Consider the following 16,533-nt stretch of genomic DNA (forward strand, 5'->3'; position numbering starts at 1 on the left):
TAGGTACAATACGTTCTTAAATACTTTTTTATCCTTAGATACAACGCATAAAGGCTGTTTTTCTCCGCAGCAACAGTGCGACATTGTGGCATGCCACAGGACTGCATGATTGGTAGCAAGAATCATTGGCTGATTTTGGTCCCGTAATATTCTAATTCTACAGAACGATGTTGTCTCTGCGTAAAATAGACTGCTGCATGGCTAAGTTCTTAAACTCTCAGTATTCATGTTTCGATTAGCCTACCCGGGGCATACCGCATTGTCGCATGTTTTTTCTAGTACGCGGCCGAAAGTGATGAACATCGGCCTTTAGAATGATATTTCACCTTTGTTGCGTTGTCTCTGTCACTCATACCCATATGACGCTTTGTCGGTCTCAATGACCGAGACAGTGCTCTACAAATCTGTTGTCGCCTAAAGATCGATGTTCATCACTTTTGGCCGCGTACTGTAGGTACTACGTTGATATGTCAGTCAGTCAGTTAATCCTTTTATTTACTTATGTTACTAGTTACGACTCACGAGTAAGTACTACAGTTACTTTAGGATTATGATAAGGTACAGAGGCGTCTCTAGCCCTTGTGGCGGCTGGCGCCCTCTAGTCTAGTAGGAGCAGGGTCAAAATGGAATACCTACTAACAGTTATATTTTCAAACGGAAATTCGGATGCAAATAGTGCATATTTTAAATGATGACGGCGTCGGCCATAACACGAGCGCAGGGTCTTTGAGAGCGCCGGCATCGACGCATCTTTGGAGGTGTCGCATTAGAGGGCGCTCGGCGCCCCCTTAGACCCGGCGCCCGTGTGCGCCGCACACCCTGCACCATAGGTAAAGACGCCTCTGATTAGGTAAGTAACTACATTGAGATTTGAGATAGGCTTTAATATAATCTAGCCTAGTTATAGGTATAGGTATTAATATAGGTGTGTAATTCAATCAGTGATCTTAGTGGTAATCTGCCAAAGGCCAAATGCACAATCGAAATTATAATAATTAATGCTTCTATCGTAGTGGTTATGACTTGACGGCAGACGGATCATTAATTAAATCTAAGCTTCTTGGTATTCAAAGTATCTACAAACTAACAGTATAATAGTGCATATTAACATTATTAAAGTCACTCTGTAGGTGTTGTTCATAAAGCATAAACAATATTGTGTAATGGTATCCCCAACACTTAAGTTGGCAACACTGGCGGCGGCCATTTTCTCTTTCAACCACGTCTTGCGAGCAAGAAGGCATCTGTCAAAACTCCTCTATAACCTTATTATTAAAATTGTGTTTATTTTGCAACAGGTGTATCACTTCGCTACGTTGTAGGTACATGTATAGTGAAGGTCGTAACCTCTAGCTAGGCTAGAGTCTAGTACTTAGGTATAAATGCGCTTAAAGTCTAAACAAAATAAAAAAGCCAGTGACCTATAACTGTCAACAGATTTACTGTGACTTCAAACTTTACGGTTATAAAGGAAAATAATTTTCATTACTTCACTATGTACCTACTTAATAAATAATTTATTTCTACACCTTGTCTAACTTAATTCTAGTAGCTGTACCTAAGTACCTATTATTATTATTGCAAGTCCTTTTCAATCGTCAAAATAATTTACCACTGGTTCGGAATACCGTCCCTACCAGTCCCTACCGAGAAGAACCAGCCAGAAACTCGACGGTTGCTCTTTTCAAATGTTCAATTTTCAAGAATATTATGGCAAAAGCAAGTTATAATCGGATACTTACATTAAGTATATCAATAATACCAAAACCTTGAAAAACATTACAACAAAATCAGCGCCAAACCATCATAAAGGTTGTAAATTTGCCAATTGTATAGAAACCTCTTCACTTAGAATGTTTACTTGCTACTTTGAGCACAGTTCCCAACTGCCAGTGAAGCGCTGAAACATTCCGACCAAAATAAGTCGAAAAACTCAATTTCCCAATAAAACTCGGCAAGTTTGTGAGAGCGAGTGTGTTCTTTGAATCACGGGTATTTCTGGTATTCACTTGAAGAAGCTTTTACACGTTACGTAAACACTTAACCCGATTCTGTACTATAGACCGATTTGCTATAAGATTGAATTATTAATTCTTTGACACTTTTAAGAAACGTTGAAGACTTTACAAGGAAATATTGCATTTACATCCTCAAAGGCATATTTTAAAATTGTTGTAAGTACTAAAAAACATATTTTGACTGTTGGCATCACAAATTTTGTGGTTGGCAACTTCATGCCTTTAATAATAAGTAATAAATAATCGGTTTTTTGATTTCAACTTATTTTATACTGTACCTACCTACTACCTAGGTATCGATATTCCTCTTTCTTGTAGAATCTAGAGGCAGAACTCTATCGAATGAAAATAATATTATACTTACAAGTAGGTGCTCACCTAAGTACTTTAAAGTTGAGACTGAGTGAAAGTTAAATAAAAATTTATAATATTACTTAGGTACTCTTCTCAAGTAAAAAAATCTCCCTTTATTAGGCACTAGATGATGCCCGCGACTTCGTCCGCGTAGATTTAGGTATTTTAAAAACCCTGTGGGATCTCTTTGATTTTCCCGGTTAAAAAGTTGCTTATGTCAATTTTCGGCACGCAAGCTACCTCTGTACCAAATTAAATACAAATCGGTTAAACGGATGGACCTTCAAGAATCCCATGGGAACTCTTGTATTTTCCGGGATAAAAAGTAGCCTAATGTCCTTCCCCGGGATGTAAGCTAACTCTGTACCAAATTTCATCAAAATCGGTCAAACTGTAGGGCCGTGAAAAGCTAGCAGACAGACAGACAGACACACTTTCGCATTCATAATATTAGTATGAAGTATGGATTATCTAGTTACCTACTGTTTTGGTAGTTAGGTATCAACGCACTGTAGAAATGACCACAATTTTTTAGGTTCAACTAATCTAAAAGCTTAACTTCGCCTTCGCATGAAAACTTTAATTTCGCCCGTAATCATCACAAAAGAGCACACAACGCGCTATTCGTGTTTTATCAACCGTTTTTAAAACCTGAAAAATAATATCCCTTTTGCAGTCTCATTTAAAAGTGCGAAAAAGTAATACGTCCTCGAGAAGACTTAAAATTTCGGACACTACAGTAGATTGCACACTACAAGTTACTACTGTGTAGTAGATTGAAGTGTCCGCATTGCAATTTTATTTTTAAAATTAAGTAAATTCAAAATCCAGTTTACCAGAAAAATCAAGTTACCATCTTCATGAAAATCTATTGGCTGTTTTACACATTCCAGAATATTATGCTGTCTCATTTTGAGATCACAGAACAACAAAATTTGTAAAGCTGTACCTACCTAGTTTTGTGTTTTCATATAAATATACTTACCACTTTTTTACACACTATTTACTTTTTTTATATGTATATTTTGAGATTTTTATAATTTGTTGTTATAGCGGATACACTCTATGAAAATTTCAACTCTCATTCATTATTCGACAGACAGCGGAGACTTAGTAATAGGGTCCCATCGAACCCTCAAGACGTAACATCTACACTTTTCAATACCTCTATTTTTAGACCCTGTGGTCTCATACTTCGGCAAAAGTGAATTTCACATAGAACTTCTCCCCACTAGAGGATGTTGACTCTTGGCTGCAACAGTGTCCCTCGGAGTGTGAAAACGACCACACGTTTCGCAATATAAAAGAGTATGATGTATTCGTTTCACAGGACTTGAATATTCACATATTCACACTGTTCATATTTCCGCAAAGCGAGCTTTGATTGCAGTTGCCTGCCTGTCTGAAATAAAAACTATTGCATCTAAATATGCTTCAATGTACAAATACGAACTTCTAGCTGGCCCGCTCTGGGTTCATCATCTTCATCATCATTGTCAACCGATAGACGTCCACAGCTGGTTTTTTTTTTAATGAAAATATTACAATAAAAGTTAAAGCTAGCCTTATCTAATTACTATACAAACCATGCCCGCGTGGAATGGTGCCAAGAATACTGGCTGCATTTCCGCGCTAGACAGCCAGGCTGATCCGTTGCGCAAAAAATGAGCCAGCCCTCCTGTCCCCAGATTAGGCTATTAATCGCGGTGAAATGTCTCGTAATTAGTATTTGAATATCTAGCCATCGAATACCAAAATAAAACAAAAGGTAGTCAAAATATGAGAACATGTTCCGTAATTTTCCTCCTGCTGCCTAATATTGCTGATGTTCCTCCTCTTATTACAATATACCTAGCTATCTTAAACAACTCTCGTTATAGTAATCCTAGTAAGAGCTTTCGAAAACTTTGTTAGTTTTCGTACCTACCTCACTGAGGTACCTACCCGTCAAAATAGCTTAAGGCAATTACTATTGTCAAATAGCAAAAATAGGAAATACATGTAATTAAAAATTTCAGTTTTGTCAGATCACAATAAGCTTTTAAAAATATGTATTAATTTATCCAATGCATTGAAGAATTGAAGATAAAAACATTGCTATTTTCAACTTGTTTAGTAGGTACCTACCTAGTTTATTTCTTTAACGCCTTCAGAAAACAATATGTTTAGATTTTCCAATCAGTAAGCTTATAGTTGTTACTAAATGTTTTTCATTTCCTATATATTTTAAAACGAACATAGACTAAGGATTGTTACAATATCAATAATTCTTTACAAATTCTATATTATAAAGACTAAAATTCTAGATAACTATTAAAAAAAACTATCAGCAATAAAGGCTTGAAAAAATTCTTTTGCGCGCAATCTATAGATTTATATTTTCACAAAATTATTCTCGTTGGCTGTGAAAATCTTATCGCCAGCGAGCATAATTTTGTAAACGAAGTATGATGTTCTTGTAGGACATCCGAGGTCCGACTGAACATCGAATTTCGTTGCCCAAAACTATCAAACTCGTCCTAGAGATTCAGAAGTAGGTAGGTATACAATTGCAGGTGTACGTTTCCGAGATTTCCTCGGATGCAACTAAGCTGCGCTCGACCCCTTTGTTCAGACAACACTCGGGTCGCGGCCGAAATATTGCACTTCTCTAGATCGTCTCCTAGTCTAGTGATGTGTTGGGAAAGTATCGATACTCGACGATAAAGCATAGACTGAAAAACTTATGTTCTACGCAGCTGATAAAGAAGATAAATATATTATGTGCGTTTTAAACAATCAAATATCACTTGCCTTAGGAATACATCGTGAAGAAACCTGCATGCTTGAGAGTTCTCCATAAATGTTCTCAAACGTGTGTGAAGTCTGCCAATCCGCAATGGGCCAGCGTGGTGGACTATGGCTCTTCTCATTCTAAGAGGAGACCCGTGTTCTCTTGTGAGATGGCGATGGGTTTATCACACCGATCATGATAATAAATGACGAGAGAAACATAGAATTTACGGTTAAAGAACTTTATTTTCCCTAAGAATATTAAATTGATACATGAGAATTCAGTTTTCGAAAACAATCAAAATTCCGAAATATTGCACTTCTCTAGATCGTCTACTAGTAATGCGAAAGATATCGATAAAAACACAAGATAGTGAAAGAATAATTGACAGATCTGTTGGGATTACTATGAGCATGTTGCAGAAAACGCATTGAGTAATGCATTAAAAAATAAACCATTCATGCTTTAAATTGCAGTAGGTTAAATATTTTTTACTACTACATTTTAAAGAAACTACATAATTTTCAAAGAGACGCAAGCAACGTTTTGATTGCTTTTCATTGGGCATGATTGTTGTCAAGTACAAACCTATCTCGCGATAAAAAAAGATTCGTAATCGATGTATTTTTTATCGATATATTTTTTGTCAGCACTAACTTGCAAGCAAACTGTAAAGGCTCTTTGTGTGATTGAAAGCAGCAATTTTAAGATATTCAACACCGTTGTATCATGTCTTTTTGGACGATGGTAATACCAAAAAAACCTTTCACATTTTTCACTAAACACGACAGAGTTTAGCTAGGTAGTTAGGTACCTACTTACTTAATCCGACAAGAAGGGTTATTATGGTAAAAGACTAACTATAGCTAGTTCAATCCACGATGACGCGCCCCAATCTTTGTTCCAATCGTGTACAGTGCTGCAAGTGTGTTTTGTACTGTTAAAGCAAGTTTTATCATAAAGGTATGATTCCGAACCACGCTGCACGCAGCAGCGCTGCCGCAACAGTGCTGTCACCAGCTGTCACAGTGCTGTCGCGGCACTACTGGGCTACTGGTCCCCATACAATCTCTATAAGCTTATATGACATTACATTCCGAGCTAGGCAGCAATGTTCTGCTACATTGCTGCCGCGACATTGCTGCGTAGCTCGGAATGTAATGTCTTCGTTTTTGCCAGCGTTCTGGTCACACCCTGTATAAGAGACCTATGTCCGGTAGTGGACGTCTGGTCTGCCGGTTGATAATGATAATGATGATGGTCGTAGAACTGCATTGGCCTAACGCTTTCTTCAATGTGTACTACTCTTCAGAATTTAAACTTGTCAAGTGTGTGTTTCAAACTTTGAAAATGGAGAAAAAATGTTTTTGTCAAAGAAGACAGCGGAAGTTTGCAAGAAGCAGGATCCAACTCAAACAAATTGCAATAGTTTCCCAACATTGGATACTTACTTGGTTTCTTTTTACAGCGAACTTCGCTCTAAGTGAGTGCAGAGTTCTCATAAAACGGTATAAAGGCTTGCTATACACACAGTTGGCTCGGCACAGCGCGACGATGTCATGTATAGTACGCGACAGGTCGAGATGGCATTCAGGGCGGGAACGCCCGCGGTAACCCGTTGGGGGCGAGCGCGGGTGACGTGCGGGTATACGGGGTGTACCCCCCGCCTCACACCCCGATTGCCATCTCGGCCTGTCGTGGACTATGCCTACTGTGACGACCTCCTTGACGCAGTGGTAAGCGCAATGCGCAATGCTATAAGCGCTTAGTATAAGATTTTACTTCTCACCAACGTTGATAGTATTCGAGAGTCGAAACAAAATAACGTCAAAGTAAAATGGGCCTAAAGCGATACAAAAATTCAGTTGGTACCTACCATTGATTTTAACGTTTCCGCTTGGAGCGCTGGCTGTAAATATATATACAATCTTGAGCATTAAAACAAGGCCGTTAAGGACTATTTTACTTTAACGCCTTTAAGTGTATCGCCTCTCAAATACTATCAACGTTAGTGAGGAGTAAAAGCGTGCTGAAAACATAATAGTAGGTACAGGTACCATAAGTGGAACGTTAACTCCCAGCGGGAGTAATTTAGAAATTTATTATTACTAAATTATCTCAGGTCTGGTGGAAGGCTGTGGCCTACCTCACCTACCTACCTGTGGTTACCACCCTACAGACAAAGTCGTGCCGCCAAGCGATTTAGCGTTCCGATACGATGCTGTGTAGATACCGATATAGGGTATGTCGTACGGGTTTAATAAAACTGTTATATACCTTCTAAGTTAGCCCGCTTCTATCTTAGACTGCATCATCACTTACCACTAGTTGAGACGACAGGTGACAGTAAGTACTGATGATTACTAACTAGTACTTAGTTCTATTTACTCGTAAGTATCACGATTTATTATCGCATCTTTTTGCAGTCTTCAAATCTCGAAAAGTAGGTCGGACCCTAAAGTAAGGTCATTTTAAAATCGCTGTAACCAGGTTTTATAAAACTGAATTTCATTCTGAAAGTAAATAAGTAAAAATGGATGACATTTTTAATATCGTGCAATATTGTACTAAGTCCGATAGTTTAACAGCAGAGCCACGGGTTAGTCGCAAAAGCGGCAACTAGCAGTGGGAAGAAGGGCGGTGCATATCGCATGCTGCATGTTGCACTTGCACCCACAGACCACCACCTATAGACTCCTAATAACCGGACACCCGCGATCGCCAAGCTAAGGCAGTTGCTTAGTATAAAAGTCTAAGGGTGAGATCTATAGAGTGCACTCCGACTTTGCTGAGACTTAAGACAGAGTTAAAACGAGACAGAGCTAGTATCTATATATTAAAAGATCGACTTATTAGGACGATCCCCTAGGATATCGTCTGCCAGTCTTCTGCTATGCTCATTACCTACTTCAAATCGGCCTGTGCGCTACTCAGGAAAGAATTAATCAAACGTCACCGTTCCAGCTGTCACCCGTCAACGTCAACTGCCGTGACAGATGACAGCTATTGCTGTGTGGCCAACATATATATCTCACTTAAATCTGTCTCGTTTTTACTCAATCTTAAGTCTGAGCAAAGTTAAAGTGCGCTCTATTGATCTCAGCCTAAAAGTTGGCCCACGCCCGTTCGGTACTCTCATTACGCAAATTGATTACGTGTTTTGTTTTCATGCAAAACCTTGTATATGCGTTCTCTTGAGGTATAATTCTCTGTGACTTGCACCATACAGATTTGTCTGTTTCAGCGTAGCGTAGCACATGATGCTTTTGGTGCCTTGCATAATTTGCATGCACCCTGCCACCGCTTATGCGACAAAGCCATGGCCCTGCGGTAAGGTTGTTAGTGCAAACTGCAAGTGATATCAATATGCCATTGTGATAAATTCGCTATCAGGCAAATCTGTTTCTAATGACATCTTATATCGCTTTACGAAACTCCGCTTCTGCGATGTTCCAAGTATTTACTTCCAAGTCTTAAACTAGACTTGCCAGGGAAATAAACTAGGTGTAGACGTTCTAAATTAAAATTCCGCGGAACCCTTTGATTTTCCAGGATAAAACTAGCCTATGACACTCTCAGGGTTTTTAACTACATAATAATCCGTGCTAAAAATCATGTCGATCCGTTGCTCTGTTGCGGCGTTATTGAAGACAAACCAACAAACAAACACACACAGGTAGTGATATCAGTACCCTTATTATAAATGCGAAAGTAATCGACTTTTGACAATCACGGTGCAACGGATTGACGTGATTTTTTGCATAGATATACATAAAGACCTGTAGAGTGACATAGGCTACTTTTATCCCGGAAAATCAAAGTGTTCCCACGGATTAAAAAAAAAACCTAGGTAATTCCAAGCGGATGAAGTCGCGGGCATCAGCTATTTATTTCATAATCATCATCAATCCATCGCCGGCTCACTACTGAGCACGGGTCGTCTCTCAGAATGAGAAGGGTTTGGCCATAGTCTAATACACTGGCAAAGTGCGGATTGGCAGACTTCACAGTTCACACACCTTTAAGAACAGTATGGAAAACTCTCAGGCATCGAGGTTTTCACGCGATGTTTTTCTTTCACGATGTTGTTGTAGTTTGATGATTGTTCGTGATATTTTTTAATGAAAATAATACAATCAAACTTAAAGCTAGCCTTATCTAATTACTATACAAATCATCCCCGCGTGGAATGGTGCCAAGAATAATGGCTGCATTTCCGCGCTGGAAAGCTAGGCCAAGGCTGATCCGTTGTGCAAAAAATGAGCCAGCCCTTCTGATGAGAGCTGGCCCCAGGTGAGGCTCTTGAGTGACTTTTGAATCCACCAATCACAACAAATCATTCTCCCCTTTCCCCCGCCAACATTTTACGATTTTGTTTTCATGCAAACCCTTGTACAAGCGTACTCTTGAGGTTGAATTCTCTCTGGGTGTACCTAAAGGTACGTAGGTACAAAAGCATAGCATAAAACTAATGGAATATTAATGAAGTTGGTGATACGTTCATAAGAAACGAGTATTTCGCTTAATGCTTAGCCCCCAGCGGTGAATAAATCCTGAACATGCCACAGAGCAGCTACATCACAGATTCAATTAATTAAATTAAAATATTTTGTTCATTTACTCTATAACCATATAAAAAATAAATTTCTACACTCGTAACACAAGCTACCTTAGTACGAGTGTCTGAGCCTTCCTTTGGCAGGATCACATACCTATTGTTATAAAATAATTAGGAAAAAATAAAAATAAAAAATAATAATACGATACCTTAAAAAAATTTAGCTTGCATTAGACTCTAGACTCAGGTTTTGTAATTTTGTATCTAAATTATCTAGAAATGTTAATTCAGTGATTTGGTTTATTATTACTTATTTTTTTATGTTTTAAGAAAGACTTTACTGTGAATCCTGTGATTGTTGTATGGGAGTAATATAATTGTGCAAACATACATATTATTATTATTAACCATACCAAAATCGTATAATTTCTGACTATGTATTCATAGTTCATACATTATATGATAAAGGTATAGGTAGATAGCCGTGATAGCGTATAGTGGTCAACACGTGCGCCTCCTATTCGGTGGATCGGGGATTTGATTCCGGGCACGCACCTGTAACTGTTCAGAGTTTTCGGAGTATCTGAATGCCAAATTTCAGCCCGATCCGGCCAGTGGTTTGAGCTGTGCGTTCATAGATCAGTCAGTGAGTTACGTTGAATATTTTTACATAAAGAATATATACACAAAATTTCAAAAATATTTAATGAAAAGTTATAAGCTTGTTGTGCTGAGTAGTTGTCCTCGAAAAACATGGTCACCCCATGCAAGCGGCTGTGAGCGAACGGGACGGCTGGCGTCCATCATACGCGCTCCCGCTTGCGCGGCCCGAATCAGCTGGTGCATACGGTCATTCAACTAGGTGTTCACACTTGCAGAATTTTAAAGTATTTTTGTGTCAAAATATAACCCGTACTAAAAATGATTGCAGTCGATTCTGTTACTGATTCTGAACAAACTATGTTTGCGTATACCTACTAAAACTAACGTTGTATATACATATATTAGATATATAAATTAACAATTTCTGTGTACCCCCTGCTCTATGCAAATGTTGTGAACAGCGAAAGTGCTGCGTCGTGTTAAACATTAAACACGTATCTAATTTCACAGTGTGCTCACGGCCTAACTGCCCTCAGAAGAGCTTTAAATTCACGAGATTTGGATTTTTGTCAACTTATTATGCAAACAGTCTGTTTTGTTCTCCCAGGACTGAGCAAGATTTAAATATTTTGAAAGTTGTTCCATTTCAAAATTTTTGGATTGGTCTCACTATTGAGATTTCCCACTGACGTTAATACTGATACTGTGGCATTGACTCCGAATGGCCTACTTACGCAACGTTTGTTGATCTCTAGCGTGAGTCAGATGTTTTGTTTGCAACCTCTATTTATCGTGACCTTTTAGAAAATACAGGATTTGGTGTTATCATATCAGTAATCTATATTTTTTATAATTTTTATTGTTGTGTTTATTTATACCTACACTTCAAGGAAATTTCTAAATAATTTTAAATACATATCAAAAATTGCGGAACCGGCAGGATTCGAACCTGCGTCTTCTGGGTATCGCGCCCGTCGCCTTTAATGCTAGGCCAAGGTTTCGCTGACTGCCAGTGACAAAATTTGTGATATGTATGTTCACTCAGTACTAGTAGCGACACTTTGCAGTTGTCGGTTCCTCAATTTGTGATATGTATGTTCACTCAGTACTAGTAGCGACACTTTGCAGTTGTCGGTTCCTCAATTTTTGATATGTATTTAAAATTATTTATATATGTATTTAGAATTATTTATATATCAGTAATCATCAGAAGTATCACCTGTCTTCGTTTTTGCCAGCGTTCTGGCAATAGACCCTTCGCCACTAGTACCTAGGTACTTATTCTAAGCTATAACTCCAATACGTACTCTAGAGCCTCAATAGCTCAACCGGTAAAGGAGTGGACTGAAAACCGAAAGGTCGACGGTTCAAACCCCGCCCGTTGCACTATTGTCGTACCTACTCCTAGCACAAGCCTGACGCTTAGTTGGAGAGGAAAGGGGAATATTAGTCATTTAACATGGCTAATATTCTTTTTAGTTAAAAAAAAAATACAGTAAAGGGAACGGAATCAGCGCTTTTATAAATTTTCCGCGAAAAGAATTTTCTTCACTTCTAATAAGCGAAATCTCGTATAAGCTATTTAAGCTAAAAGACTCAAGGAAAATAGAAGAACTCTTTAAAACCAAGTCGAAGCTTTCTTAGCTCTAATTCCTCTGAGAAACAGGTTGGTATCTGCAAAGCCAAGGAATTTAAAAACCAGCCAGTATTAATAAATATAAGAAAAGTTTCTCGGAAAAAGGTGACGGTAAAAAAAAAAAAAAAAAATTGTTACACAGCCGTAGCTTCAATAAAATTCAGGCTAAGTGAAATTCTTCGAATCGGAAGACTGGCAAGTATACGCTTTTTTCAATTTTATTATGTAGTTTGTACCTTTAAGCTTTTTAGGATTCAAAGAAACTAGGTGAGTCACACTTACTTTCTAACTTGTCTTAAAAGTCTTTATTTTTCTTTTGTCTACGTTCATGGTAGACGATGATTTCAGTTCTCATGCCATCCGTCGTAGGAGGGTCGGGCGTAGGCGAGTCGCCCACGACTACCGCCTACCCCCTTGAGAAGGACTTTCGGGCAATAGACACGGGGAGCCTATCGTCCGGAAAGAAACCAGTCCTCGAGTCGGAAGGCGCACCTTCGTGTTCCTGGTGCGCCTCAGACGGTGTGTAGGGACTTTATTGGTCCCCTGAGGTGGGTCCTCAGCAGGCGCCGCTGGCTGGGTTGCGCGAACGTGTTTGGCCCCGTAGCCCAGCCACCAGGCGATACGTGGAACATCGTGGGGTTTTAGTCGGTAAGAGTCCAACATAACCTCCGTGCCTCGCCAGGTGCGGTGGTATGCACGAGGATTTCCCCACGGAAAAAAGGTACTATCTCAGAAACCTTCACGCTACTACCGCCAACAAGCGCCATCAACGTCATCAACTCAAACCATCCTTTTAGAATGAGAAAGTTTAACTTTAGACCATAATCTAGACCACGCAGGACAAGTGCAGATTGGAAGACTTCGTACACCTTTGAGAACATTATAGAGAACTCAGAACACTCAGGTTTCGTCGTGATGTTTTTCCTTCATATATTTTATTAGTTGAAAGCTAAAAACGCACGTAGCTAACTCCAAAAGTTAGAGAAGCCTGCTCCGATCGAGCCCCGAACTCCCAAATACAAAGCCGATGTCTACAGCCTACACCACTTACCCCTTCATCATCATCATTATCACCAGCCTGTGGATGTCCACTGTTGGACATAGGCCTTCCCTAAAGAGCGCCACCACACCCGGTCCTCAGCCTTCCTCATCCAGCCACTTCCCAACAGCCTCTTTATATCGTCGGTCCATCGTTCTGGAGGGCGCCCTATATCTACTCGTGTGCCTATACTAACCCTTGCTTATACGCGGTCTCCACTCAAGGACTTTCCGGCTCTAACTTTCTCACCCTTTATATACATCGATGCTTATGATACCTTATATTTTCTAAGTAGGCAAGTATGTCACAACTATTATGATTTATTATGATTGTGGTAATCATAATAAATCATAAATCGAGATAATCTAACAAATATCATCATAGAAACTATTTACTATAATATTATCGCCACAACTATTCGAAACATGTTCTAGGTTTAGCCTAAGCAATAATATAAAATTACATTTTGTGGTAGAAGTCAATAAAGTTAAATTGCAAAATGGTCGTCAGTCTCCTATTCAGGGGATCCGTCGATCGATCCTTGGCACGCACTTTTCTTTTCGGAGATAAGTGTAAGAAATTAAATTGTCTTTGATTGCTAATCTTCTCTATATATAAAAATGAATCGCTAAATGTGTTGCTGATCGCAAATCCCGAGATCAGCTGAACCGATTTCGCTAATTTTTTTTTTTTAATATTCCTTAAAGTAGGTACGAGGATGGTTCTTACGGAGAGAAAAATTAAAAAATTTGAATCGACTGTTAGGCGGAACGAAGTTTGCCAGGGCAGGGCTAGTAAGTAACAAAATTGTAATTGACATAGCTCAATGGGTTGCGAAGCTGAAGTGGCAATGGGCAGGGCACATAGTTCGGAAAACTGATAGACGTTGGGGTCGATAAGCTAGTAAATAAATAAATGTTACTTGCTATAACGGTAAAGGAAGACATTGTGATGAAACTTGCATGACGTGTTGAGAGTTCTTCATAATGTTCTCAAAATTGTGTGAAGTCTACCAATCCGCACTTGGCCGACGACCGACGTAGTGGACAATGGTACGTACCAAAAGCTTATATTCGGAATTTGTCCAACCAACTAACTTGAAAATAGGATTTGCTCACATTTAAATGTTATCGCAACTCGTCTTTGTATAAGGATTTGTGTATTTGTCCCATTGTCGTGAACCCCGTATCCGATATTGCACTTCCGGTAAAAAGAGGTGAGTGATGTACAGAATATGAATATCGATAAAATAACTGTCTACTGATTCGATAATTCAGTGCCTCACACTGATTTTTTTTAATAAAAATAGCGAGTAAACGAACAGGCAGGTCACCCGAAGTTAAGTAAGTGATTACCAATGCGTTGGCAGCTTTTCAGGAATTTGTTGGTGAACCAATCGAAATATTTTTCCGCGTAAGTTCCGTGCCCGAAGGGTGCCAACGGGACCTTATTACTAAGACTACGATGTTCGTCCGGCCGTCCGTCCGTCAGTCTGTCAGCGGGCTGTATCTCGTGAACCGTAATAGGCAGAGAGTTTTTTTTTTACAGAATGTGTATTTCTATTGCCTCTATAACAACAAAATACAATAAAAATTGAAACTTAGCCGCCATGAAAATTTAATTTAGTTTTATATCTTGTACTAGATGATGCCCGCGACTTCATCCGCGTGGATTTAAGTTTTTAAAAATCCCATAGGAACTCTTTGATTTTCCGGAATAAAAAGTCTATGTCCTTTCCCGGGATCCAAGCCACCTCTGTACTAAATTTCGTCAAAATCGGTTGAATGGATGGGCCGTGAAAGGCTAGCAGACAGACAGACAGACACACTTTCGCATTTATAATATTAGTATGGAGTATGGATGATGGTACGGAACCCTTCGTGTGCGAGTCGAACTCCCACTTGACCAATTTTTTGAATTCGATATTTCAGAAAGATCGACATGAACCGACGCGGTGACGTCACATCACTATGCCCGTGTAACCAAAGAAAGCTCTTTGTGGGATTGAAACTTTTTGACTCCGTGGGAGCGCTATCTCCAAAGTAGCTTCATGCGCCACCAAATACCTAGGTAAAGTGGAGGCTGAAATAAAACTGCACTATTTTATTCACATTCGCTCGGACAAAGTTTATTCTTCCGCCGTTTTCGTTGAATGTGCGATTATTTTAACCCTGTAGAAGAACAAGAAAAAACCGACCAAGTGCGAGTCAGGCTCGCGAGGAGGGTTCCGTACTACAGTCGTATTTTTTCGACATTTTGCACGATAATTCAAAAACTATGATGCATAAAAATAAATAAAAATCTGTTTTAGAAAGCACATGTTAAGTCCTTTCATATGATACCCCACTTGATATAGTTATCTTACTTCGAAAATTGAAAATACTAATTATTAGTTTATGACCACAATTTAATTTTTTTTGTGTAATGTAACCACAAATTCACGGTTTCTAAATTTTTCCCCAAATACCAGCTATAAGATCCACCTACCTACCAAATTTCATGATTCTAGGTCAACGGGAAGTACCCTGTAGGTTTCTTGAGGGTACTTTTACTTTTACTACTTTTAGGGTTCCGTACCTCAAAGGAAAAATGGAACCCTTATAGGATCACTTTGTTGTCTGTCTGTCTGTCTGTCTGTCTGTCCGTCTGTCTGTCAAGAAACCGACAGGGTACTTCCCGTTGACATAGAATCATGAAATTTGGTAGATAGGTAGGTCTTATAGCAGACATTCGGGGAAAAATCTGAAAACCGTGAATTTGTGGTTACATTAATACAAATAATAAAAATAATTTAATTAGTATTTTCAATTTTCGAAGTAAGATAACTATATCAAGCGGGTTTTCATATGAAAGGTCTTCATCTGTGCATAATAAAACAGGTTTTCATTTATTTTTATGCATCATAGTTTTTGAATTATCGTGCAAAATGTCGAAAAAATACGACTGTAGTACGGAACGCTCGTTGCGCGAGCCTGACTCGCACTTCGCCGGTTTTTTAAGAAAACGCCCAAAAAGGGAAGGAAAATCGTAGGGGAGGCCAAGACCCACAAAGGTTTGTAGTGCCGAAGGAGATAAGTAGTACCTAAGTAAGTGTTAAGTTATTCTAAAAGTAGTTCGAGTATCTAGCTATTGGTATACGTGATTCGGTGAAGAAAATCATCGTGAAGTTATCAAGAAAAGTTGATTGCGAAAGAAAATTATGTACATAATATATTACATGATCATAAAGTATGCCATTACTTAATGTATGGGAACTCCTTAGAATAATTAATCTGAGGGCAACTCTGTGATTTTCCGGGTTATCCTTCTTCGTGATGCAAGCTAGGTATACCTAATTACCTAGGTAGGTAGGTATCTGAACCTACCAGCAGTGAAAAGCTGACAGACAGACACACTCGCATTTATATTAGTATGGATCGAGGGGATCTATATGTAGCATTTCTAAATGAGTTATAGAGGATTTTGAATTGGCATTGCATACCTACTTGTTTTTTAATCTGTACAATATTAACACAAATACAAAAATAAAAACGTGCTCTACCAAAAACAAAA

Source organism: Maniola hyperantus, chromosome 17, assembly GCF_902806685.2.
Source record: "Maniola hyperantus chromosome 17, iAphHyp1.2, whole genome shotgun sequence".
NCBI classification, from domain to species: domain Eukaryota; kingdom Metazoa; phylum Arthropoda; class Insecta; order Lepidoptera; family Nymphalidae; genus Maniola; species Maniola hyperantus.